We start from the raw sequence: 25,512 nt of genomic DNA, 5'->3' as shown, positions 1-25,512 counted from the left end.
TTTAGTCTTTATTGCTTCTTTCACTATTGTGTCCTTGACCCACCTCATAAGGTTTCTAAGAAATTTTTTAAGCTAATAACTGTTAACCATTGTTTAAGGGTTTCATAGCTCCCATATTATTTTATGAACACTACTGAGGCTGGGAGGAATCGAGTGCATAAAGACTATCAGCAGAGCTGAACAGATTCACTTAAGGCACCTTTATTGACAATGGTTGACCTCTTCAGTCGCCGTTGTTATAGAGAGACAGATTCCTTTGATTGACAGGCAAGCATCCATTGAACATCTTTATTTATTTATTTTTTTGTGAGGAAGATTAGCCCTGAGCTAACGTCCATTGCCAATCCTCCTCTTTTTGCTGAGGAAGATTGGCCCTGGGCTAACATCCGTGCCCATCTTCCTCTACTTTATATGGGACGCCGCCGCAGCATGGCTTGACAAGTTGTCCATTGGTCTGTGTCCAGGTTCCAAACCTGTGAAGCCGGGGCTGTCAAAGCAGAGCTCACGAACTTAATCCCTATACCACCAGGCTGGCCCCTGAACATCTTTTATATAAAAAAATTATGAAAGTGGGGTGAGACAAGGAAACATATAAGAAGAAAATGTCTGAACATGCTCCACCATTCACTCGATATATGTTCTTTACAAAGTTTTAGACTTTTTCTAAACTCGCCTTCTATTCAAGATTGCATAATATCTGCCTTACAGGACTATGAGTATATTTTACATTCTCTCTCTTTCCTCTAGCAGGCACCCAATAAATGTTTATGAAATGAATAAATGTAATATATTGCACAATTACTGAGAAATCCATCATTCAGTTTCTCTCTGTCATTCTCCAAAACAAAGATTCAGGGTAACATCAAAGAAGGAACTGTGTTTGTGAATACTTAGGGAGATTTTTAATTGTCTTCTTTTAAATGAGTGAAACTATCTTCAAAATGCCATTTTTACATCTTTACCTATATATTTCTCTATTCCTCTGCCTCTTCTCTATACTTGTTTTTCCATTTCCTCAATATAAGAATTCCTGTAGCGGTTTTACTGCAGTGATGATTATGGGAATGAGTGGAAAACTTTTCTTACTGTCTGGTCTTCACTGTGAAGGGAATCCGATATCCAAAGAATTAGTCACGAATATGTCCAGACTTTACAGTATTTTACTCCTAAGTCGGAACAATTTCTAAAACGTAAAAGTCTTACACTCTCCAAATTATCTCAGACAGTGGCCACATACAGTTTTCATGGATGTAGTAAAGCCATGATGACATTTGAAACTATTGTCCACTCTGAAAAACATTGGCTTGTCTTTATCTCTATGATAAAGTAAATATCCTCCAGCCACAATTAGGTTTGGAGGAAACAAATCCCAAATGTGGGTCTTGCTTAAGATCCTTTCCTGAAAACCCTAAAATTTGTGTTGAAAATTAAAACAATAAATCACACAAGGACAGGAAGCAATGTGAAACAAGCACTTTTAGACTCTAGACATGAATTGAGTATTTGGAACTCTTTGTTTTAAATCTAAATCTTTGTTCTAAATCTAGAAATTTACCAAAACAATTCTGGAGCTAAACTATCAGAGAGACAAAAATCTGAAATGATTTGTATTTTAATCCCATGGTTGGTTAGTTTATTTTTTTTCCTCCCAATGCCATGGTCCTAGCCTAACTAAATGAACATGTAATTCTAATGTTAATTGTATCAAATACAGAGATCATATTCTATCCTAGAGATAAACAAATCACAAAACTCCTCTAAACTAAATAACTCCAAGACAATGTTTCAAGAAACTTCTCTTCTCATTTCTGCATGATTTCTCCTGAGACCTTTTTAGTTCCTGTGTGAAGAGCATCAGTAAAGTCATTGATAGCTTCTCACATAAGAGCAAATATTGCTTTGACTCCTCAGCAAGTTTTGAATTAATCTTTTAATCTCTCTTTCCTCTGTCTTTCCTTCTATCTTTCTTTTCCTTCCTTTCTTCTTTTTCCTCCTTCCCTGGTTTACTCATCTTTTTTTCTCCCCTTTCTTTCCTCAGAGGTAGCATAAAATTTTGGATGAATTTTGGATTTTTTAAAGGAAATAGCCACGATTTCAAGCCCAGGCTCTACTATTTTTCTACCTCTGAAAACTTGAGCACATTATTTATTCTATTCAAGCCTCAATTATCTCACCTATAAAGTAGAGCTAATAAAGCTTACATAAATAGAATGATTAATATGATGAACTTAGAAAATAAATATAAAGTACTTGACATATCTAAAGCTTCATAAATGTAAGACATTATTTTTAAAAACGATTTCTCTTTTGCTTTCTATGCCGTTCCCTTCCTTCTTTTCTTCCTGACTTAAACACAGCATGCTAGGCACTTGCTAAGTTCTGTGGACGCAAAGTGAAAGAAAACTCATTTTTCCACTCAAATAGCTCACAATCTATTAGAGAAGACAAGATAACAACAACAATAACAAAAACAAGTATGGATGAGGCCAATTAAAAGTGGCCAGTTCTTTTAAAGAGTTTTAGACAAAAGATTTGTTGGAGACAAAAGATTCTGTGGGCTATATACAGTTTAGGACAAAAGTATGCTCTTGCTATATAATGACAGTCTCCATATCTGTTTCTTCCCCAACACCATAATAGCTAACATTTTCTGAGTACTTGCTCTGTATTATACCTATGTGGAACTGCTTCATGAGCAAACTGATTAGTCAAAGTTCTTGGAATTGCTTGAGTTTCAAGATATTCTTTGTATACCTCCTCTACTTTGTGATAAAATATTTTGTTTCTTGGACATTCTGGATAAATTGGATATGCTGTTAACCTCAGTTGAGTCCAATTCAATAATGTTGCTATCTTGCATTGCAGAATTGCGGGGAAGTATAATGCTCCTGAAGGCAACTTTTAACCACTGTTGAGTAGGAGTCGGTGGATACATGCTCCAGCCTCCAAATTCTAGGTAGGTACTGGGGACAACTCTGAGATGTGTCCAACTAAGCTTCTCAGAGGTCCCAAGCAGGACTGAGCTTAGAGTGGTAACCACTCATTAACACATGTAATTGGCCTTTTTCCCTTCTCTGTATCACTTTCTCTTATCCATCCCTTGATCATCTCCCAAATAAAATGGTTTTACCCAAGTCCTTTTCTTAGGGTCTGATTATAGGGAAATTCAATATCAGACATTTTCCAACAGTATTTAGTAATAGAAGTCACTCAGTAATTTGTACTGTCATCATCATCACCATTGTTAATAAATTAATGATACAGGCTGAAGTTCACCACAATGCTTATTAAATAATTTGATATCACTCCTCATAACTGTTAATTTATTTATTAATATGTAAGAGGTACAGTTTCTAAAGTCTTTAAGGTATTAACTCATTTAATCCTCACTACTACAATATAAAGAAGCTATTTTCATTTCCCATTTTATACATAAGGAAACTGAGGAGGGCAGGCCTTAATTAACTTGGTAAACCTAAAGAGCTAGTAAGAGATAGAATTAGGTTTCAAACCCAGACAGCCTGTTTCCAGTGCTGTCACACTTAACCACTGCAGATAAACTGACTCAGTTATCATCGTTTTCATCATCATCATGAAGACAAAACAGAGGGTTTTTTGATTTGTTTGTTTGGTTTTAGTATTTTGCCTTCATTTGGAAGAGTATAGCCTACAATTTAGGAGAAAAATATCCAAGTCATTTTGATCAATCTTTTGCATAAAGATTGTGATACACATTCTGATCAATTCTTTTTCTTAGAATTAACTACAGGGTTATTATCCTAATATGTAATAGCACCACCTGATATCAGGAAGGAATCCAATAGGTTATTAGAAAGATTTTCCTAACTGAAACTGACATAATTACTGGAGAAAATCGCAAAAGTAGCTTTGCTATCTGCAGCCTTAGTAACTTTAAAACTTGAATATAGAATATTTGTTTTTATTGTTTAGAATGTCCTCTCTGGCCAGTTCTTACTCACCTTCACTTCTGTAGAAGTCGTCTTCTCTAGGAAGCCATCCTTGGCCTCTGCAATTGAGACTAGTTGTTTTCCTCTCAATTTCTGTGGTATATTATTTTTGCCTCTCTTGTCACTTATCTCATGGAATTTTGTTCTTTTTTTTTTTTTCACCTGCCTCATTAGTACCTTAAGGCAGGGATTGAACTTGTTCAGAATTGGATCCACGATCACTGGCAAAATTAAATGACAAAGCTTTTAATATTTAACTGAATAAACAAGTGAATGGTCATAAATTTTTGAAAAAAGTTTGAACAGTCTCATTAGTTCACTTTCATGAAGATAACAGGAAGGAGATATATCTCAGGTTACTTTAGTTGAAAGAAAAGTAAACAAACCAAGGTAAGGATGAAACAGAACCAGGGCAACTGCAGATTAAAGGTTAGGAAGGACAAGGGAAGAGGGATTCTACTCCAGAGCTTACGGTGATTTATGTCCTGGTCATCACAACAATCTCAGTTTACACCTGCTTTCTTGGTATAATTCTTAACAGGGCCCAGTAAATTTACAAAAGTGTCCCAATGTAGATGATAAATTTTGTGATCAATTTGCCACAGAAAATTCTAGATGTAGCCTTGGAAGAAGGAAAAATTATTGCTGGGAAAACAAATATTACAAGATGGGAGATGGTTCTATGGGACATTTTTTAATTGGGACTTTGGATCATTTGATAGCTGCAGCAACAGGAACCTCCCTGATTTAACTGGTACATTTTTTCGTTCATCCAACCAAAAGCTAAAAGGCAAAAAGATCTGAATCAACACTTTTGAGACAATTTTGCTGCCATCCTAAAAGTTAAGGGCAACCACTCAGTTCAAAAGACTTCTCTCTTTCAAGGGAAAAACCATAGGGCCCTGAAAGGGTAACATAACAAAGAAGGGGATTTAGGTATATACTGAAACATAAAACTCTCCCTGGAACCACTCCATGGAAGCCATAGAAATCAAGAAATCTAGGGTCACCTTAAATTGAATAAAGAATTATAAATGCTTAAGAACATATCTTGGAATAATCATTAGCCCATTTTAAAACAATCTTCAGTCTTATTTAACACTGATTTGCTTAAATGGAAATACATTTAGAGTTTCATGGCAAAGTTATCATCTGGGTTCATGACTAGGATCCAGCATTTTAGTTTAAAATCCCTCATAATTGATTCACAATGTCAAAATTATTCTCAATGGTGAATAACATTATTACAATACCCTGGTGATTTTTTTTTTGGTGGATTAATTACTCATAAGCCTGGGAATTCAAAAAGGGAAATTTGTTTATTGATTGACTGATTGATTGTTGGGTTGATGTATGATAACATGTGTATACTAGAATATGTACCAGAAGGAACTGCAATTGCCCTAGAGTTGTTGGCAACTCAGTCCAGACAGTCCTTGTTTTCTGAAAAGCCAATTTACAAAATTCCCATTGGCCATGATGATGATTAGCCACTCTATGAAAGCACTAGCTCAGGGTCTCTTTGCACAGTTTAGTCTCCTAGTACATTTCAAACATATTTGACCTCTCAGAGCAAGGGAATAAAACAAAGAGAGCCTCCAGTTAACTTAGTTTCTACCATTCAGTTAGGGAAAGGGTTCACGTTTTCAAATATTCTCTGGGTGAGGCTCCTTATTGATCAGCATCAGACCAAGTCACCTTGGGAAGGCTGTCATAGAATTCCATGGGTGTTCTGTCTGCTTCGTTATAGCAATAACAAAATGTAATGGGTAGAAGTAAGACATTAGTTGATACTCAAAGGCTTAAACTCCAGAGGTGACCTCACAGATCTATAAAGAAGCAACCCTCTTCCTCCTCAACTGGCTTTCTATGTGCAGGACCAGATAGGGAGGCTCCCTGTTGGGTCAGCTATGAGACTTCTGATCTATTCAAAAGAGAAGATTTTAAAAAATAATCAGCTCAATAAGCATAAAAAGCCAGGTGAGACTGAGAGCAAAACACACTGATCTCATACATAGAAACTGATATGTTCAAAGGGATTTAGTATTCCCAAATTTGAATCTAGGGCAAATAATTCATTTTAATGCTAGTAATTCAAAAACTGTTCATCTATTATTATAACTTAAAAAACAAACTTACTCTAGGATTCTGGATAATCCTGTTCTCTACATAGCCTTTGGCAGTGCACGTGGAATAATTACAGAGTAGCATTTGAGGAGACGACGTAGAACTAATTTTGGGAGTTATCTTGTTGTTACTACAACCCTGGGCAGACTGTTTATAGGGAAAATGTTTTCACACCTACAATGAGAGTATGAGATTGCCCACCCACACTCTCAGATATCCCTGATTAATGGGATGTGTCGTTTATTTTACTAATCTTGAGTACAACTCTGAATATTCATTTTTCCCTAGAGACAATCACTAGTTTACCATTTAAATTTCCACTAAATCACACTGAGGAAAAGCAATGGCTATTGTTATTTATAACCATTTAGCACACTTTCTTGCATCAATTTCAATTTACTTTAATTAGACTACAATAAAGGTACTTATACAATAAAGATAACTTTAGAAAGAAATATGTCTTATTAAAAAATTATCTGAGAAAAACATCTGCTTATAACGTACTGGGGAGAAAGGCAACATACACATTCTAAGAAGTAAATAGTTATCTGGCTATAATCTAGGCTATTGACTAAGTATAAATGCCAAGTAGGTTTTGCAGACAGGAAATGCAATTGATTATGAGAAGGAAAACAGATCAGTCCTGCCCTCTGATATGACAAGGTTAGGAAGACTTCCAAGGCTTGTGAGATTGATTTTGGACTTTGAAGAATAAGTAATCTTACTAGAGGCAGAGAGGTACTCACTCCAGATTGAAGAATCTTGAATTTTCACAGGCAAGGTAAATATTGTTAACTGCTATAACAGAAAAACTCAACAATACCAATGGCTTAACACAATAAACTTTTATTTGTCACTCATGTAAAGTCTAAATGCAGGTTAAATATCCCTCCCCCATCTTGTGGTTATGCCATCTGGAACATGTGTCCTCCATGTTCACCACATTGGGAAAGAGAAATATGGAGAAAGTGCATCAGTTTTACCTACCTTATGCCTCTGGACTTGAACTTCACAAGTGTTTCTCATATTTTTTTCTCTCTTCTTAGGTGGGATAGGATGGTTAGAATGGACTGGAGTTGGATATTTTCCTTCTCCCACATGGAAGAAGGCTGGAATTGGGTACTTCATTTCCCAAGGTAAGTTGGGTTCTGATAATATCCCCGCAGGTTAGGCTCTGGTTAACTACTTTCCCCTGAGGACAGGGGAAAACTGACTTTCATCTATTTCAAAATGGTCCCTTTTACCCTCCGCCTGATGGAAGCCAGAAGGGATTTTTCTCTGATATTTACTGTGGAAATCCGGTCGAGCTGCTGAAGGTAAATCTCACAATATTGTGCTCGCCACCCCCGAACCTGACTAGATTCCCTGGAGTTTTTAACTCCACAGTTTTAACCTCACAGTGTCTGCACTGAGGCTCCAGCAATTCATCAATTACAGCTCAGGTTTTCTACCCCTGCACCCATTCTCATGGTGGTTTCTGCCTGTGAGTCCCTGCTCTGGTAAGCCAAGAGTCCCTGTATTCACCTATCTTTCCAATCTTGGGGCGGCGGTTTGCCCTGTGTCCTCCCCTCTCTTATGGATCCAAAATGTTATTGATTTTTCAGTCTATTCAATTTTTCACTTGTTAGGACAGAGTAGCAACTTCCAGGCTCATTATATTTGACACTGGAAACTCAATCCATACCAGTTGTTAACTATCTTGGTCTAGAATTTATATGCCATTTTTGCTCACAGTCTGCTGTCCAGAGCTGGTCACATGGCTTCAACCCAAATGAGAGCGAAGTTAGGAAATCAGGAAACTATATGGACATCTCAGAAGCACTGTTCTTCTCTATTATATATAGTTACATGTAAGATAAGTTTCATGTTCTTGTTGGAGTTCTATAAGAGATTAATAGATGATGGACTTAGAAAAATATTTTGAAATTGTGAAGAGTACTGAACATCAACATGAGAACTGATTTTATCTTCTAAGCAACTGAAAGCCATTAATGATTCTGAGCTCCAAATGTTATAATCTAGAAGGCATTATAAATCAAGAAATTTGTGTGTATGTATATGTCAGTGAGGAGTGAAAGGAAAACATCAAATATGGTGTTGGTTGTTCACTAAACAAGATGATTTTTCCAGGTATTTCATTCAAAAGTAAAAAAAACAAATGAATATCTTGTTTAATATTGCTATTATAATGCATGGGCAGGTTCTAAAACAAGAGCTGATACCCTCAAGCTGGTCCTGCTCTGTGGGGCAAGTCGTGATTACATATGTAAGTTATATTAGTCAGCCTGAGCTGCCATAGCAAAATACTGTAGACTGAGTGGCTTAACTGACAGAATTTTTTTCTCACAGTTCTGGAGGTTGCAGTCCAATATAAGATCACCAGCATGGTCAGGTTCTGGTAAAGCCTCTCTTCCTGGCTTGCAGAAGGCCACCTTTTCACTGTGTCCTCATATGAAAGAGAAAGAGACCAAACTTGGCCCCTGGTTTCTCTTATAAAACCACTAATCCTGTGAGGAGGGCCACACCCTCATAACCTCACCTAAACCTAATTGCCTCCCAAAGGCCCCATTTCTGAATGGCATCACATTGGGGGTTAGGGCTTCAATGTATAAATTTTGGGTGGACACAATTCAGTCCATAGCATAAGTTAACTAAAGGTGAAAATTGGCCTTGACACTGGGAAAGGTGTTATTGATTCTCATCTTTGTCCCACGTGGGAGGACATCCCACTTCCCCTCCATTTGTCAAATTATTAATCATACTTTGAAACTCATATGAGACTTCAGCTTCTAAGTTAATCCTTCTTTAATTACTGGGGTCTATAACTGATTTTTCCTATCTATGAGACTTTTTGTTTCTATTATTGTAGTTAGTATCAACATCACACATAATTGTCCTCTAATTGGCTCATTAACAGGGTTGTAAATGAATTTACACTTAGAGGAATAATTACTGATGCATTTTATGTAGTGTAATTATTTCCTTGTTAATATTATATTGTATAACACATGAGCAGAATATGAAGTAAATCAGCTCAACACTGTGTGTTCTTCATGTTGCCAGCACCTAGACTGGGGATTATTTATCATAACCCTCACTATGGCCAAGAGCACACCATGTGACCTGTCTGTGCTTACCCTCTGCCCTAGCCTCATCTCCTGCCCTACTCATTTCTCTCTGCTTCAGTTCCTAGTGGTTTGTCAGTTTTTGTTAGTTATAGTTTCCATGGGGTTTGGCTGCACTGTGACTACTGTCTTTTGATGTGTAAGATAGTCATATAAATGAAAAGGCCTGAGTGGCTATCTGTTCCTTACAACTAAAAGAGGGAACTAAAATGGCCTCAAAACTCTATTAAAGTGATAGAATAGTAAAATATCTATTAATAGTAGAATATCTATTAAACAGATGGATAGAATGGATAGATAGATGTAACGTATTGTACATTTTGTAGTAACTGACTGCTCTCCTAGACATTGTCCTGTTATTTTTAAAAATAGCATAAATAGGTATTTATATACTTGATATTATTATGGAATCCCTGGCCCTCCTGGAAACCTAAATCCCTGATTTTAGAGTTTCTCTCTTTACTCAGAAGAAGAAAATATATTCAGGAGAAAACGTAGCAACTCTACACAAGTATCAACTTTTCTGAGGAGGAAGAAAAAGAAATAAGAAAAAACTTGGATAATTCTAGCCTTGGAAAAGAGGGAGAAAAAAGTGCTCTTGGGAAACAAACTTTGGCCTTAGATAAGAGAATACAAAATAGATAATTTAAGTTAATTGTTTGGTTGAGAGAGTGCGAGGGAGATACGGGGATCATGCAAGTGAGGCTGTCCTGGAGCAAGATGAAATGAGGTAAGGGCCAGTATATTGTGGGTTGGTTTGGGGTAAACTAACTTTCTAATGTTTTACCCTTAATTGGTCTATCAAAAGGTAACCAAATGTACAATATTTTTATGACTCTGTACTAGATCTAGCGTGATTGGTGGGAAGTTGACTGCCAATTTTAGTAACAACACTCATATTTTGAAGGGAGTGATCATATTGTCATCTCTTTTTATATAGTAGGACTCAGTAAGTAAGTTTTGGTTAATGAAAACCTGTAGATACGTCTCTCCTCTGGATCACTGTGTTCTTCCTTGAGATTAACAGAGCAACACAGCTGTGTGGTGAACAATAGAGGAAATCCCTTTTCTCACTTTGCTGCCATTCACAGAGATAAGCATTCAAAGTCAATCCACAGGGTTGTCAGGGGAAGGTAAGGCCCATCTTACACTAGACCTTATACATTAGCCTTTGTATCGTACACTAGGCACCAAGAGGAAATAACCTGATTTATTTGGGGATGAAGAAATTCCCCCACAATAAAAACATACAGTATGATATATTCAGAATAGTATATAATCCTCACTATGGCCAAGAGCACACCATGTGACCTGTCTGTGCTTACCCTCTGCCCTAGCCTCATCTCCTGCCCTACTCATTTCTCTCTGCTTCAGTTCCTAGTGGTTTGTCAGTTTTTGTTAGTTATAGTTTCCATGGGGTTTGGTTGCACTGTGGCTACTGTCTTTTGATGTGTAAGATAGTCATATAAATGAAAAGGCCTGAGTGGCTATCTGTTCCTTACAACTAAAAGAGGGAACTAAAATGGCCTCAAATGCTTTCTGCTAAATTAATTATTGCATTTAAAAAAAAGAATCCTTTGTGTTTGTGATCTTTATTATAAGCTTCTGAAGAGCAGCATTTACTTCTTATTTACTTTTTATCATTTTGGGAGCTACCAATGTTTTGTGTACATTAAATGCTGAATAAGTGAATGAAGGCAGAAAATTAAGCAGTTTACCAAGTCAGCAGGTATCTGCCTCTGCCCTTTCCCCACTAAATGTTCAAGAGATCACAAAAGTCACTAGAAATTTCTCTGGTCCCAAGATTTAACTTCAGGCCATAAATCTCCTGGGGCCTCTTTTTTAATAATAAATTTGTCCTCAATCTCTCTGGTCACCATTTGTTGACCTTTTATTAAATGTTGTCTGAAGTCCACTGGGAAGCTATAAAAGTTTGGAAGATAGAGTTCTTTTTTATACCATGGACTAGAAAGAGACCAGCTTGAAGACATGTGACCTCTGTGAACAGGTGACTAGAGTCTGGGATCATACCATTCAATGTGGATTCAGAGGAGAGAACTGAACTGGACACTCAGACAAAAATGAAAACATAAACAGAACCTTGAAGGTGAAGTTCAGAAACTACTAAGAGAGTATATCAAAGACCATGAAGAGTTCCAAATGGAAGCCTAGAATAGTGAAGTGAAAAACTAGCATTCCTGAATATAACAAGTGTCACTATACATCAGTGGTTCCCATACAGAGGTGGTGAACCAAAATTCCCCGGAGGCCATTTTCAAATTCAAATGTCTGGTCATCCCTACTAAGGGCAGATCAGAACCTGCCTGCTAGCTATAACAATTGGGATATATCCTGTTCTGTTTCTACGTACTCATTATTCTCCTGTGGGCTACATCTTCTGTTTCCTTGCATATCTATTAATCATATTTTATGTTGAATATTATGGAGGATACATTGTAGAAAGTCTTCCTTTGAATAGTGTTGACTTTTATTCTTGCAGGTAATTAATTAAATTATTGACTGATATTTTAAATATTGGAGGCTTAGATTTATACATTGCTAGGATGCACCTGTTTCAATTTAGCTTTTCCCTTAGTTCAAGATTTATATCTAATGGGCATCTCTTCTGGACTTGTGGTAGAAAGCCTAGAGTCTTTACCTTGTCCTTTTTTTTTTTTTTTTGAGGAAGACTGGCCCTGAGCTAACATCTATTGCCAATCTTCCTCCTTTTTTTCTCCCCAAAGCCCCAGTACATAGTTGTATGTCATAGTTGTACATCCTTCTGGTTGCTCTCTGTGGTATGCCACCTCAGCGTGGCTTGATAAGCAATGCGTAAGTCTGCACTCAGGATCCGAATCAGCAAACCCCAGGCCGCTGAAGTAGGGCACGCGAACTTAACTTCTATGCTGCCCAGCCAGCCCCTACCTTGTCTTTAATTGGACTCAAATTCCATACTCCTGTCTCCATTAAAATAGGGTGAAGATGAGACATCTTCTCAGCTCATTTAATCTTCCAGCACCATTATCCACTAGAAAAATGCAAAGCAAAACCACATTGGGATACCACTTCACTAGATGTGTAATTAACTAGTTAATTAATTAAAATATTATAAAAATGGAATATAAATGTTGGTGAGGATGTGGAGAAATGGGTATCTTCCTACTGTTAATGGTAAAATTATTGAGCAACCATGGAAAATATTTTCAAGCTTCCTTTCTTAGTCCATTTGGGCTGCTATAACAAAACTACCATAAACTGGGTGGCTTATAAACAACAAACATCTATTTCTTGCAGTTCTAGAGCTTGGAAAGTGCAAGATCAAGGCAGTGGCAGATTCAGTGTCTGGTGAGAGCCAGACATCAAATGGCAGAGGGGCAAGGGAGCTCTCTTGGTGCTCTTTTATAAGGACATTAGTCTCATTCTTGATGGCTCAGTTCTTAGGACCCACTCACTTCCCAATGGCTCTAATTCTTATACCATCTCCTTAGTGGTCAAGTTTCAACATATGAATTTTAAGGGAACACAAACATTCAGACCGTAGCAGTTCCTCAAAAATTAAACATGGACTTAGCATATGGCCCAGCAATTCTACTCCTAGGTATATACTGAAAAGAATTAAAAACAGGTATTCAAACAAATTCTTGTGTACCAATGTTCATTGCAGCACTGTCCACCATAGCCAAAAGGTAGAAACAACCCAAATGTCCATCATCAGACCAATGGACAATCACAGTCATATGTCACTTAACGACAGGGATATGTTCTGAGAAATGCATCATTAGGTGATTTCATTGTTGTACAAGCATCATAGAGCGTACTTACACAAACTTAGATAGTATAGACTACTACACACCAAGACTATATGGGGCTAGTCTTATGGGGCCACTGTCATATATGCAGTCTGTCATTGACGGAATGTCCTTATGCAGTGCACAACTGTAAATTGTGGTATATAAATATAATGGAATATTATACCCATAGAAAAGGATGAAGTACTGTCGCATACTGCAGCATGTATAATCCTTGTAAACATTAAGCAAAGTGAAATAAACCAGACAAAAAAGTTCACATTTTATATGATTTTATTTATTTGAAATATCCAGAATAAATAAATCCATAGAGACAGAAGGGAGATTGGTGATTACAAGGGGCTGGGAGAAAAGGGAAATGGTTAGTAATTGCTTAATAGGTACAGAGTTTTATTTTAAAGTGATGAAAATGTTTTGGATATACATAGAGGTTTTGGTTACCCCACTTGGCGAGTGTACTAAATGCTACTTAATTGCTCACTTTAAAATGGTTAATTTTATGTTGTGTGAATTTAACCTAAATTTTAAAAACTACAAAAACAGAAAACCAGAAAGCATGAAGAGTACCACCATACAAAAGATCCTTCCCTTTGAGTTCCACATCTTGCTATGCAGCAAAAATTCATTTTTTAAAAATTTTTCCAGTAAGAAAAGTGATAAATTCAAGACCAATCAAATAGTAATGCCAAGAGAATGAATAAGATGATACTTTATTGTGTGTATACAGCGTTCCTGGTTCTTTTTTCTTCTGTTCTCATCATATGTTGACAAGTGTTTTATAAGATCCATATTTCAAGAATATTTTTGAAAATTCATTAATTTTCTAATACTATCTCAGGCACAGTAGAATGGGGGAAATGAGGTACAAAGATTAATAAGATAAATTTCCTGCCTTTAAGATGCACACAATATAATAAGCAAGTTGGAAATAAACTCTTACCATCATTATACAAGGTAGAAAAATTAAAATGTCAAAATAGAGGTGTATATATTTGCCATATTTGAGTTCACAGGAGGGAGAACATATTTCCAGCTGGTAAAACCAGGAAGGAATTCCAAAAGAGGGTTAATCTTGACCCTTGAGGATAGATAAGAATTTCGCATGCAAGGATTGAGAAAGATATTCTAAGCAGAGAAAACTTCAACAAGAAAACCAGACACGGAAGGAAATACAGAATGCATTTTAAAAAACAGTTCATTCAGGAGTTGTGTAGTATGGGAAAAGTAAATGTTAAGTTTGCAAGTCAAAATGTGAGCTCAATGAAGACAGGGGCTGCATCTGTCTCATTTGTAATTTATCACAATAAACAAACAAAATTCCCCAGAGATCCCAAGCAATCAATACACAAATATAATTGAAAGAACAAATAAGTAAATTAAGATATGATAAAGGATGTGAAAAAGTTCTGTGACCTGCAAAGTACTCTATAATTAAAGACAATTTAGAGCTGGGACACAAATACTTTGAAGATTACTGCAATGGAGCCCACTGGAAATCATTCCTAATAGAAATATCATGTGAAGAGATTTACTCCATTAACTTCAATAACCCTGCACAAAAAAAGTAAGTGGATTACATTGAATTAAACAAAATCAGATCCAGTGTCAAGATGGTGGCATAGGCAGACTCTGAACTCACCTCCCCCCACGAACACAACAAATTTACAAGTACTCTTGGAACAATTACCCTGAGAGAAAACTGAAAGCTAGATGAAAAAAAAAACTCCCACAACAAGGGACAATGCTGACTTAGGTGGAAGAGGTGGAAATTCCTTTCTGGAGAGAAAAATGCCACCTTCCAGCCATGGCACTTCATGGCCAGCTGGGAGGAATCCTATAGTATGAAGCCTTCCCTGGTGGAGTGGAGGATCTGAGCCAGGGAACTTTACCACAAGAAGCAGCTTTTGAACTCAGCACAACCAAGACAAGCGTCATAATATCTGGCTTTGCTGATTATTAACAACAACAGGGAATATACCCAGAAAAGCTATCAGACATAAGGGGGAAAAAAAGCCTGCTCTTAAAGAGCGCACATACAAATTCACCCATTTCAGAAAGAAAATTAACATAACCAGAAAGGTGCACAGTCCTTTGGTGAAAAGAGACTCACTTGATAGGCTCTGGGCACATCTCACTGCAAGGTGAGACCTCTGCAGGCTGGGGCCACCTTCCAAGGGACTGAGACATTGGTGGCAGCCATTATTGTAATCTAGTTCAGTAGTGCTGACACAGACCACAGATGCTGGCAGATGCCATTGGAGTTCTTCCCCTGGCCTGTTAGCCCAGAGTGTGCCCCACCCACTAGAGCATCTATTTAATCTAGCTCAGCCAAAGCAGGCAGCCCACCATAGGGACTGGCCCCACCCAACAGCAACCCTGGGACCACTTGTGGGCCTACATAGGCAGGGTGCCTGGACTCTCTGCAGGCAGGTGAGTGGGTCTGCTTCTGCAGGGCAGGGCATGTGCAAGGGGTAGGCCTGTGTTTGTGGAGTGTGTGGGGACTCTGTAGTGGGGTGACTGGGTCTTGCAGCAGACTTGTGCTTCTCAAACAGCCACATAGAGGATCAGCACTATCCTCCAAAGCCTGAAACAATCAGGTGCTCCCATGCCTGGGTCCAGCCTGACTCAGCTGCAATCCTGAAAGAGCTGACAATAGCCTTGCAGGCCAGAGGCCTACAACAATTATAAGCCCCTGAGCTTAGCAACAGGCCACACTGGGGACCTATTCATTAACATAAAAACTGCAACAGGAATATGCTATTAGATCTTGCAGCCAACTGTGCTAGGGCTCCCCATGCCTGATAAAGTGACTGAAGGGACCATAGCAGCCACACGCAGCTGAGCATTACGACCAGCCAGCCAGGGGGACAGCCTAGCCTCCCCAGGAACCTGCAGCAAAAGCAACCCTGCCACAACAGAAGAATACACATAGCCCACACAGGCTGGAGCGTTTGGATCTGGTGACTAGAGGAAAGCACACTATTGGGCCTCATAAGGCCTCTCCTACATAAGGCCACCTCTCCAAGATCAGGAGATGTAGCTGACCTACCTAATACACAGATATAAGCACAGAGAAAGAGGCAAAATGAGGAGACAAAGGAATATGTTCCAAGTAAGGGAAGAGGACAAAATCACAGAAAAAGAACTAAATGAAACAGAGATAAACAATCTACCTGACAAAGAGTACAAACTAATAGTCATAAGGATGCTCACTGATCTTGGGAGAGGAATGGATGAACTCAGTGAGAACGTCAACAAAGAATTGGAAAATATAAAAAAGAATGAATCAGAAATGAAAAATACAACACTGGAAATGAAAAATTCACTACATAGCTCAATAGCAGAGTAGATGATACAGAAGAATAGATCAGTGAGCTGGACAAAAGACTGGAGCAAATCACCCAAGCTAAACAGATAAAAGAAAAAGGAATTAAAAAGAATGAGGACAGTCTAAGGGACCTCTGGGACAACATCAAGTGCACTAACATCTGTGTTATAGGTGTCCCAGAAAGAGAAGAGAGAGACAAAGGAGTAGAGAATCCATTTGAAGAAATAATAACTGAAAGCTTTCCTAACCTAGGGAAGGAAATAGACATCAAGGTACAGGAAGCACAGAGAGCACCAAACAACATAAAGCCAAAGAGACCCACATCAAGACACATTATAATTAAAATGTTGAGAATTAAAGATAAAGAGAGAATCCTAAAAGCTGCAAGAGAAAGGCAATAAGTTACATACAAAGGAAAACCCGTAAGGCTATCAGCTGACTTCACAGCAGAAGCCTTACAGGCTAGAAGGGAGTGGTATGATGTATTTAAAGTGCTGAAAGGAAAAAAATCTACAGCCAAGAATACTCTACCCAGCAAGGTGATCATTCAGAGTGGAAGGAGAGATAAAGAGTTTCCCAGACAAGCAAAAATTAAAGGAGTTTATCACCAAGAAACCAACCTTACAAGAAATGCTAAAGGGACTTATTTAAGTGGAAAAGAGAAGACCACGAATAGGAATAAGAAAATTATCAAATAAAAACAATAAAATCACTGGTAAAGGCCAATATACAGTAAAGGTAGCAGAACAACTACCTATGAAGCTTATATGCAGGTCAAAAGACAAAAGTACTAAAATTATATAATTCCATGATAAGAGTGTAATGGATACACACACACACAAAAGAGATTAGATTTGGTATCAAAAACATAAAAAATAGGAGGAGGGGAGTAAAACAGTAGAGCTTTTATCAAGAGATCAAATTAAAGAGACCATCAACTTAATATAGATGGCTATAAGTGTAGGTTATTATTTATGAAGCTCATGGTAATCACAAACCAGAAACCTATAATAAATACACAAAAAACTAAGAGAAAGGAGCCCAAGCAGTACTAAAGAAAGCCATCTAACCATAACGGATGAGAGCAAGACAACAAGAAAGGAACAGAGAAGAATTACTAAAACATCCAGAAAAAAGTAAGAAAATGGCAATAAGTACATTCTTATCAATAGCTACTTTAAATGTCAATGGACTAAATGTTCCAATCAAAAGGCATACAGCTGCCGATTGGATAAAAAAAAAAAACAAGACCTATATATATGCTGCATTCCAGAGAAACACTTTAGACCTAAAAACACTCACAAACTGAAAGTGAAGGGATAGGAAAAGTTACTCCATGCAAATGGCAAAGAAAAGAAAGCTGGGGTAGCAATACTTATCTCAGACAAAATAGACTTTAAAATGAAACCTGTAACAAGAGACAGAGAAGGGCACTACATAATGATAAAGTGAACAATTCAACAAAAGGATATAACACTTGTAATATCTATTCACCCAACATAGGCACACCTAAATATATAAAGCAATTACTAACAAACATAAAAGGAGAAATAGACAGTAACACAATAATAGTAGGGGTCTTGGACACTCCACTTACACCAACAGGTAGATCATCCAAACAGAATATCAATGAGGAAACATTAATCTTAAATGACACATTAGACCAGATGGATTTAGTAGATATATACAGAACATTCCATCCAAAAACCACAGAAGACACATTCTTTTCAAATGCACATAGAACGTTCTCCAGGATAGATCACATATTAGGCCACAAAACAAGTCTCAATAAATTTAAGAAGATTGAAATAATACCAAGCATCTTTTCTGACCACAAAAGTATGAAATTAGAAATCAACTACAGAAAGAAAATCTGAAAAGGCACAAATACAAGAAGATTAAATAAAATACTACTGAACAACAACTGGGTCAATATAGAAATCAAAGGAGAAATCAAAAAATACCTGGAGACAAATGAAAATGAAAATACAACATGCTAAAATTTATGGGATACAGCAAACACAGTTCTAAGAGGGAAGTTTACAGCAATAAAGGCCTACCTCAACAAACAAGGAAAATCTCAAATAAACAATCTAACAGTGCACCTAAAGGAAGTGGAAAAAGAAGAACAAACAAAGCCCAAAATCAAGAGAAGGAAGGAAATAATAAAAATCAGAGCAGAAATAAATGAAATAGAGACTTAAAAAAAAAAAAGGAAAAAATCAATGAAACTAAGATCTGGTTCTTTGAAAACATAGACAAAATTGACAAACCTTTAGCTAGACTCACAAATAAAAAATGAGACAAGGCTTAAATAAAATCTGAAATGAAAGAGGAGAAATTACAATGTAATTTCAGAAATAAAAAAGATTATAAGAGAATACTATGAAAAGCTATATGCCAACAAATTGGATAGTCTATAAGAAATTTATAAGTTCTTAGAATCATACAACCTTCCAAAACTGAATCAAGAAGAAATAGAGAATTTGAACAGACCAATCACTAGAAAGGAGATCGAAGCAGTAATCAAAAACCTCCCCTAAAATAAAAGTCTATGACCAGACAGCTTCCCTGGTGAATTCCACCAAACATTCAAAGAAGACTTAATACCTATCCTTCTCAAATTCTTCCCAAAAATTGAAGAGGAGGGGAAGCTTCCTAACTCATTCTATGAAGCCAACAATACCCTGACACCAAAACCAGACAAGGACAACACAAAAAAAAGAAAATTACAGGCCAATATCACTGATGAACATCAACGCAAAAATCCTCAACAAAATACTAGCAAATCGAATACAACAGTACATTAAAAAAATTATACAACATGATCAAGTGGGATTTATTCGAGGGATGCAGGGATGGTTCAAAATCCACAAATCAATCAACATGATACACCACATTAACAAAATGAAGAATAAAAAAATCACATGATCATTTCAATAGATGCAGAGAAAGCATTTGACAAGATACAGCATCTATTTGTGATAAAAACTCTGAATAAAATGGGTTTAGAAGGAAAGCACCTAAACATAATAAAGGCCATATATATGACAAACCCACAGCTAATATCGTTCTCAATGAAGAAAAACTGAAAGCTATCCCTCTAAGAATAGGAACCAGATAAGAATGCCCACTTTCACCACTCCTATTTAACATGGTATTGGAAGTCCTATCCAGAGCAATCAGGTAAGAAAAAGAAATAAAAGGGATCCAAATTGGAAAGGAAGAAGTGAAACTGTCACTATTTGCAGATGACATGATTTTATATATAGAAAACCCTAAAGAATCCACCAAAAGACTTTTATAAATAATAAATGAATATGGTAAAGTTGCAGGATACAAAATCAACATGTGAAAATCAGTTGCATTCCTATACACTAACAATGAAGTAGCAGAAAGAGAAATTAAGAATATAATCCCATTTACAGTGACAGCAAAAAGAATAAAATTCCTAGGAATAAATTTAACCAAAGAGGGGAAAGACCTGTACACTGAAAACTATAAAACATTGTTGAAAGTAATTGAAGAAGACATAAAGAAATGGAAAGATATTTAATGCTCTTGGATTGGAAGAATTAACATAGTTAAAAGGTCCATACTTCCCAAAGCAATCTACTGATTCAGTGCAATCCCTCACAAAGCTCCAATGACATTTTTCACAGAAATAGAAAAAAGAATCCTAACATTTATATGGTACAAGAAAAGACCCCAAATAGCCAAAGCAATCCTGAGAAAAAAGAACAAAGCTGGAGGCATCACACTCTCTGATTTCAAAATATGCTACAAAGTTATAGTAATCAAAACAGCATGATACTTGCACAAAAACAGACACACAGATAAATAGAACAGAACTGGAGCCCAGAAATAAACCCACACATCTATGGACAGCTAATTTTTGACAAAGGAGCCAAGAATATACAATGGAGAAAGGAAAGTCTCTTCAATAAATGGTGTTGGGAAAACTGGACAGCCACATGCACAAGAATGAAAGTGGACCATTATTTTAGAGCATACACAAAAATTAACTCAAAATGGATTAAAGACTTGAATGTAAGACCTGAAACCATAAAACTTCTAGAAGAAAACATAGGCAGTATGCTCTTTGACATCAGTCTTAACAGCTTATTTTCAAGTACCATGTCTGACTGGTCAAGAGAAACAATAGAAAAAATAAACAAATTGGACTACATCAAACTAAAAAGATTCTGCACAGCATAGGAAACCATCAACAAAACAGCAAGACAACCTAACAATCGCGAGAAGATATTTGCAAACCATATATCTGATAAGGGGTTAATATCCAAAATATATAAAGAACTCATACATCTCAACAACAAAAAAACTAAGAATTAAAAAATGGGCAAAAGATCTGAACAGACGTTTCTCCAAGGAAGATATACAGATGGCCAATAGGCACATGAAAAGATGTTTGACATAGCTAATTATCAGGGAAATGTAAATCAAAACCATAATGAGATATCACCTCACACCCATCAGAATGGCTATAATTAACAAGACAGGAAATAACAAGTGTTGAAGAAGATGTGGAGAAAAGGGAATTCTCATACACTGCTGGTGGGAGTGCAAACTGATGCAGCCACTATGGAAAACAGTATGGAGATCCTCAAAAAATGAAGAATAGATCTTCCATATGAACCAGCTATTCCACTGCTGGGTATTTATCCAAAGAACATGAAAACACCAATGCGAAAAGATACATGCACCCCTGTGTTCATTGAAGCATTATTCACAATAGCCAAGACTTGAAAGCAACCTAGATGCCCATCAAGGAACGAATCGATAAAGAAGATGTGGTATATATGCACAGTGGAATACTACTCAGCGATGAAGAAGGATAAAATCTTGCCATGTGTGACAACATGGATGGACCTGGAGGGTATTATCCTAAGCAAAATAAGTCAGAGGGAGAAAGTCAAATAGCATATGTTCTTACTCATAAATAGAAGATAACAACAACAACAAACAAACACATTGAGACAGAGATTGGATTGGTGGTTACCAGAGTGGAAGGAGGGAGGTAACAGGGCAAAAGGAGTGATTAGACACAATTGTACTGTGATGGATTGTAGTTAGTCTTTGGGTGGCGAACATGATGTAATCTACATGGAAATCGAAATATAATGATGTATATCTAGAATTTATATAATGTTATAAACCAATGTTACTGCAATAAAAAAATAAATAAAAGCAAAGTGCCAAAATATGCGTGATATAAAACCCTCTCTTTATATAACTGGGTATTAAATAGACATCATAGTTCATATCAGTGAATATTTCTGTATATGTTTACATGTACATAAAAATATTCTAGAAAACTTCACAGAAGTGAATAACTTTGGTTACCTCAAGAGAGTAGCAGATAAAAAGATGGGGGAATGGGAAATAAATTTTTTTTTTGTTTCACACTCATTTTGATTAAAATTTTCACATCTATCACTTTTATTATAAACACTGTTAAAAATAAATCCTTTAAAAGAGGTAGATAGAATTTCAAAGATATTTTCAAAATACACATTAACCAATGTATTTCTACTCAGGTTTTTGTCTTTATGTTATAGTTCCCAATTAAAAAAAAATGTTTGAACGGTCATGAAACTCCACATTTACCTTTTATTAATAAAAAAGTGTCCCTAAGGAATAGGTCAAAAGCAAGAGAATTATGAAACTAATTTCTAATTTGCCTGATTCAAACAGCAACATGGCAATCTCATGAGATTTTCTTAAACAGAAAAAACAAAGAAAGAGCAGCATGGTATCGCAAGAAAAGAGCACAGCTAAAAGGCAAAGGTTTAGGATCATGTAAATTACATAATCTCTCTGTGCTTAGATTTCTTAGTCTAGGTAACCGAGACGATAATTATGCCAACATAGTCATCCTGGTGACACAAAGTTTTAGTGATCATTAGATGGGATAATGTAAGTCTAATTGGTTTGGAAAAAGGAAAGCATATTAGATCCATAAATTGTTGTCAGTATTAGCACCATTGTCTTGCACATAAGTTAAATCTCTTATCATTTCCTTTCCAAACCTTGATTACAGGAGTTATAGTCCCATAGGAACTTTTTAGAGCTTAAGATTTATCAAGACTTTTTGTATCCCTTATATTTGGAAAGAAAATTATGTAACATATGATTCCCTTACTCCATCAATACTGAAGAGCCTAGGCTATTCCCTATGCAGCATCCTCTAAAAGTCCCCTTCACTGCCTCACGTGACAGGCTTTTAATCAACTCATTCAAAAATAAAGACTAACTTTTTTAACTGCTCTCATTGCTCAGACGTTATTTTCATCAGAGTCAGCATACATTTTGCTCTTTATTCATTTCATCCCGTTTACTCTTAGCTGTTGGTCCATGTAGCTATTATTTTTCAGAATTTATGTCTTGAAATAAATAATTGCTCCAATAGGACCCTCCTCATACCTATAAAAAAGGCATACTAGTTCTTTAAAATATGGTCACCATATTTTCCCCAGAATTCTATTTGGCTACATAAAGTTTATTGCCCATAAGATATATTCTAACTAGCACATGAACTGTGAACACTGCAGGATAACTCTTTTTCATCTATTCTGGCTAACTGGTATATTAATATTTAGTAACAACCAGAATCTAAAATATTAGGGAGTTAGGAGAAAAGCATTTGACCCCAATAAGCTATTGTCCACTCCTATTTAGGTTTGAAGTAGGGAAAAAATTGTGGAGTTATATGCCTGCTAGATTTCTTTAAGGCCATTACCATTGTCACAAAGGACCCTTGATAAACATTATAGGTTCAAGAACCATAATGAATTCACCAATTCAGCTACAGAAGAGACCACCCCTAGGACAGCTCACCATCCCTAGACTCCCCATCAAAAACTGTTCCCATGAAGAAAGATCATAAGCTTATTCCACAGTGGAGAAACAATGCTATGAATGTTATTTTTGGAAAACATGGACATCAGGGAAAAGATACCAGGAGAGGTGTTGAAGAGGCTTCTTTGAACCTATTTCTCTGATTCTAGCATTGACTCAGTTCCAACATTTTTGGCTTCTCACTGTGAGGAGGCAAGCTAATAGGAAAAAGTTTCTTTCAACTCCATTAGTCCTCTCCCATGTCAACCTCTCCATTTTCAGTGTTCTTCTAGTTTACAGTTCACTACAAAAGCTCAAAAATAATCGTAAATGCTTTGTGAATTCTTCCTGCAGAGGTGTTGATTTATTTATGTTCAAATTTTTTCCAGTATATTATCCCGCAAATTTTCTGTTTTGAGTTATTGTATAAGATCTTCTTTCACTGCTTTTAATTCTAACTTTAAAATAAGACGTGCATTTCTAACTATTAAGTAGCTTCATATTTTTTCTCAAGAGGATCTTGCTCTTTAAATATATTTGGGCACTCTTTCATCCATTTTGTTAGCTTTAGTCTGTATCTCTGGAGCCGAGCTTATGCTATCCCTATTAATCTAATGCCATGAGGTCCTAACAGTTATCTAGTAATTCCAGAAGGCCATGGACTAGTAAAGCCTTGGGTAGCTGGGAAGTTCGTTTATCTTCCTACTACTATTTTTCCTTAAATAGAGTTCAATTTCTGACCTGAGGGGTGTGAAAATTAGCTGAATGTAGAAGCAATGGACTCTGCAAAATACTTGGAGTATAGTTAAGCACAGCATGTAAGTTATTAACTCCAGATTTAGTTCTTTCTTTTTTGCCACCTTTCAAGAATAAAAATATTATACTTCATGTACTGTTATACGGATATCTAGATATAGGTCTAGCTATACGTAGGTCTGTTATATGGATATCTGTACCTATATCTATTATCTGTCTGTCTGTCTATCCATCTATCCATCATCCATCATTTTCCTGCAGTCAACATTTTAATAGATTTTTTTCTCCCCAGGCATGCTGCTGGCTTGCAGACTGCTCTCTGACTTCTGAAACTCTACATCACTTCCAGAAATGGAAACCCTCCTTGTCAATCACAGAAGGTAGTTATAAAAAACAAGGGCAAAGCCATGTTAAATTGCTAGCCAGGAAAAGATCAAAATTCGAAATTCAAAACATGGTTTCTATGCATATCACCTTTGCACCATCATAGTCAAAATATTAAATCGAACCATCGTAAGCTGGGGACCATCCATACCTTCTAAAGCCACGATGCAGACCCCTCACACTCTGAGAAATGCTGATCTAGTTTAATTCTCTCCATTAAAGAGCTAGGATTACAGTGGTGTCACTACTTGTTTGTGCCATGAGGAGCCAATGAAAATTATGGCTGGCCCTAGGGTCTCCTGTCTGTCACTCTCAGACCAGAGTGAGTATCGCCTCCTTCAAGGTCCTGAGACACCGTGAGACTCCCCACCCTGTCAATACCGTCCGCATTTCCAGTCGATTTAACTAGCACTAGGTGCCGTCTGGCTGGGAAGTCATTACCATCCCTACTGTCCTGCAGAATCCTGCTCCTCTGCAAGCTGTTGCCTGGTCACAGATCCTGCTGGAGGGAAGAAGTTGATTTCCAGATGGCAATCACTTAGCGAGGGGAGATACAAACAGTGGTAGGAGGCATTAAAGCATTCACACCTGACCTTTATGTCCCACACTAAATAAACAGAATTATTTATAATGGCTGAGATTGCAATGTCCTGCATTTCAGAGAGGAATGGCTATTGGAAGAAAGAAGCCAAAGTTCCTAGACAGAGGTATGTGGGTGGGGCTGATCGGATAGAGTCCCTTGGTCAAATGCCCCATTTCAGTAGCCTCAGTAGACAAGAGTATGGCCCACACGGTCTGAGTTCAAGTCCCAGCTACACCACTTGCCATCTGTGTATGTGACCAGGGGGCATAACTTAACCTCACTGCACTTCAATTTCCTTGTCATGAAACTTACCTCAAAGAATGTGAAGATTAAATGGAGGAGAGACATACAAAGCACCTTCACACAGTAAATGTTCAGTTAATTAGCTATTATGGTGCTTCAACAGTCTCCAGTCACACACTGAATGGATGTTTCCTGTCTTGGAATTAAAAGAAGGAAATAGCAAAATAACAAATGTTGACTGTTGACTGTTGCTGTCAAGAGGGTCACGTTGAAATCTGATGATGGTGAGTCCTAATACAGTTGGGGAAAGTGGGGTAGTTGCCTGCCCATA

General features: G+C 36.9%; 1 long non-coding RNA gene across 2 annotated transcripts in view; it reads left to right on the top strand.

The window, feature by feature from the left end:
- The window catches only part of LOC147916853 (uncharacterized), a 52,452-nt gene extending 27,395 nt beyond the window's left edge, over positions 1-25,057 (top strand). For both annotated transcript variants that reach the window (XR_015552569.1, XR_015552570.1), the window contains exons 2-4: positions 2,866-2,956; positions 7,142-7,231; positions 24,264-25,057. This is a non-coding gene — a long non-coding RNA (uncharacterized LOC147916853). The remainder of the gene's footprint in view (positions 1-2,865; positions 2,957-7,141; positions 7,232-24,263) is intronic.
- Positions 25,058-25,512: the final 455 nt, after the last annotated feature.

The sequence above is a fragment of the Ceratotherium simum genome, chromosome 6, assembly GCF_057802395.1.
Source record: "Ceratotherium simum simum isolate JZ-2026a chromosome 6, ASM5780239v1, whole genome shotgun sequence".
NCBI lineage: Eukaryota > Metazoa > Chordata > Mammalia > Perissodactyla > Rhinocerotidae > Ceratotherium > Ceratotherium simum.
The sequence above is the reverse complement of the archived record's forward strand: the minus strand, read 5'-3'. Positions and strand labels throughout refer to the sequence as shown.